At 47.9% G+C, this 3,203-nt stretch overlaps 1 long non-coding RNA gene across 1 annotated transcript; it reads left to right on the top strand.

The window, feature by feature from the left end:
- Positions 1–1,013: 1,013 nt before the first annotated feature.
- On the top strand, positions 1,014–2,298 carry LOC308437254. The gene is made up of 3 exons (XR_013975553.1): positions 1,014–1,137; positions 1,310–1,831; positions 2,099–2,298. It is a non-coding gene; the product is annotated as an uncharacterized lncRNA (long non-coding RNA).
- Positions 2,299–3,203: the final 905 nt, after the last annotated feature.

The following is a 3,203-nucleotide window of genomic DNA, read 5'->3' as shown; positions in this document are numbered from 1 at the left end:
AAGGGAAAAGGGGCCATTCCCACGCCGATGGAGCTTGTGCCCACCTGCACCTAAGAAGGCAGGGGCAGACAGAGGTGGCTGCCAGCATATGGTGGGGTCAGCACTGTGCCCACTTTGTGATTCCAGGGCTAGTGACAAATTCCGTAGGTGAACACAGGGAAAGAGATATGGCTAGCAGGAATTGACTTCCCTTCTCTCCTCCTTTTCTCTCTCTGATATCCATGGAAGGTTTATACATTGTGGTTTGGATATGAACTATCTTCCATAGGTTCATGTGTTTGAACATTTGGTTCCTAGTAGGTGGTACTATTTGGGTATGTATGAGCATCTATCTATATGTGTATGTGGGTATATACACACTCATACACTTGTTTGCATATGTATGTGTGTGTACATATGTGTGTCTACATATTTGTGTGTATATTTGTGTCTTCAGATTGGTTTGTGTGTGTTTGTGTGTGTGTGCATGTGTCTGCATGCTTGTGTGCATTTGTGTTTTTAAGTTGGTGTGTGTATGTGTGTGTTCATTTAAGTGTCTGCATGATTGTGTGTGTGCACAAATGTGTGTGTATGTGCATATCTGCATGCTTGTGTGTGTGTGCACATGAATGTTTGTATGCTTGAGTGTGTGCACAAGTGTGTACACATGTATGCCTGCATGTTTGTGTGTGTATTTGTGCCTTCAGGCTGGTTTGTGTGTGAACATGCATGTCTGAACGTGTGTGTATTTGTGTGTATATTTGTGCCTTCAAGCTGGTTTATGTATGTGTGTGTAGTATGTATGTGCATGTATGTATGTGCATGTCTGCATGCTTGTGGGGGCAAAACAATCTGCATTCTAGTTCCTCATCCACATTTACTAACTGTTGAAGCAGGGTCTCTCATTGGCTAGATTGACTGGCCAGTTAGCCCCAGATATCTCGCTGCTTCTACCTCTCCAAGGGTGTGCCACTACACCTGGCTATTTTTCTTTTCCTTTTTAATGTGTATTTTTGGACTAAACACAGGTTTTCTTGCTGCCTAAAAAAGAAAGTAAAAGAAGAAAAGAAGAACAAAAGAAAATGAGAAAGAAAGGAAGAAAGAGAGAAAGAAAAAAGAAAGAAAGAAAACCCATCTCATCTGAGAGACAGCCTGGAGGTAAGAACAGTGAGAGTCAAGGGCTTAGGAATCCCCTCCCCCTTTTTTTGAGGACTCCTGAGGCCCCAGGTTGGGAAGGGACTGCCTTAGCAGATGTAATACCAGTTTTCAGGGGGCTGTGTGGTTCCTGTCAGCTCACAACTCAAGTGTTACTCTGTCATCTGTTCACTAGAGCACCTACACAGACTGAAAGCTGGCTGTGGACTGGCAAGGAAAGAGGGTACCTTGGTCACCATGAACAGTCTACGTGGGAGGCCTTCTTTTGGTAGAGGCAGAGGGACGGACGGGCGAGTGATGATTTCAGCCGGATCAATGGTTCTGGAAGTGGGACACTCTGGGCTAGAAAGCATCACCTCTCCTCTGAAGCGATTCACCTATAACAAACCTCCTTGTGCTCCATTTTGAGATAGCTGAAATTTTAGCATTAGCAGCATTTGACCTCGAGAGTTAGGAGCAGCTACCCAGTGAGCTGACTGGATGGGGGGACCCCATTCCCCCAGCCAGTGGGCTTTAGCTCAGTCTCCCGCTCTCACCAGGCAGTGTGTCTCCAGTTGTGCTCTGACTGGGCCTCTGGTGGCTTCACCAGACACTGTATTTTCCAGGCCCAAATCCACCCTCCCCGGACCTCATTCCCCACATCAGCTGCTCTCTTTCAGCTTCTCAGCCAGAGCATTTACCAAAGACTTCTGAGAAGGTGGGTGGGGCACACTCCAAGAGTCAACTTCAGAAACCTTTCCCCTTTTATCTTAGTGAACTTTGCTTGTTTTCCAAACGTGGGCACACGCCCCATACTCTACCGCATCACCAGGGACTCCCAGTTCTTTTGAAATAACCCTAGGCTTGCCTGGAGGCAGCATAGACGCTGCCCATTTTGTCCCGTCCCTGTAACAGATTGTCTGACAGAAGCAATGTAAAGGACTTACCCCCAACACCCCCCCTTTTTTTTTGGCTCCTGGTTTAGGGCTTAGGAAGGCAAAAGCCTGCAGCAGCTGATCACATTGTACCTGCAGCCAGGAAGCAGAGGATGTTGCTGCTCAGCTAGCTTTCTCCATTTTACCTGCGCTATTCCAGGACTCCAGCCTCGTGGATGGTGCTGCCCTCACAGAGGTGCGTCTTCCCTCCTCGGTCACACCTCTGGAGATATCCACACAGACATGCTCTCCCAGGTGATGCCAAGTGCAGTCAGGCTGACAAAGAAGGGTAGCCTTTCAGATGTCATAGGTCAGTGGTTCCTCTTGGCCAAGATGACAGGACTTCCCTGAGGGTCACTGGGCCTCTTTGTCTGCCTCAGGGTAGTACCAGGGGTAAATAAATCATCATGTCACCAACTAAAGGTCCCTACAAAGTTCTCTTTCTTAATTCATTCTCACGGCTGCCTTGTCTTGCTTCCCAGTTCAATAGTGGGCACAGGTGCAGATGCTCGCCTGTGACGGTGATCAGGTGGCTAGTGGACCAGTGTCTAGGCCAGGAGTTAGTCTCTTACCTGAGGCTGTCAACTGACTTGGCCAGAGATCCTTAAGATCAGTCATGGAAGGAACTGTGGCACCTCTCGGCACTGGGTCCCAGAGCAGACTCCTCAGGTGTCCTGACCCACGAATACATTAGAGACTCCAGGTGTCTGGCAACCACGTCAGATCAAATTCTTCTGATGATCAAGATGTCCGTGCAAACTCAAGAACCATTGCCTTACAGATAATTCCAATGCTGGTACCAAAATGCAGACCTCTGGGGACGTACTCAATCAATGGCCCAAGTCCCTGCCCACTTTCCTCCCATGGGAAGCTCAGTAGAGGACTACAGATCAGCCTTTCAGTGTATTTATCGTTAGAGGACCTTCCTCAGCTAAAGGCTGATAGCTAGAGCTGTTCTCCTGCCCTGATGTATCCCACACTCAGATTCACATCTCTAAGGGGTTTCATGCAGTCCAGACTAAGACTTAGTAACAAAGTAGCAGTAGGCATGAATTCCAAGTTGTGCTGGTGGTATTAGAATTCAGTTGCTGTGGTGGTTTGAATATGCTTGGCCTAGGGGTAAGCAGCACTGTTAGGAGGCATGGCCTTGTTGGG

This window comes from Micromys minutus (genome assembly GCF_963924665.1).
Source record: "Micromys minutus genome assembly, chromosome: 1".
Classification (NCBI taxonomy): Eukaryota; Metazoa; Chordata; class Mammalia; order Rodentia; family Muridae; genus Micromys; species Micromys minutus.
Note: the sequence above shows the minus strand (reverse complement) of the source record. Positions and strands in the feature narration are given on the sequence as shown.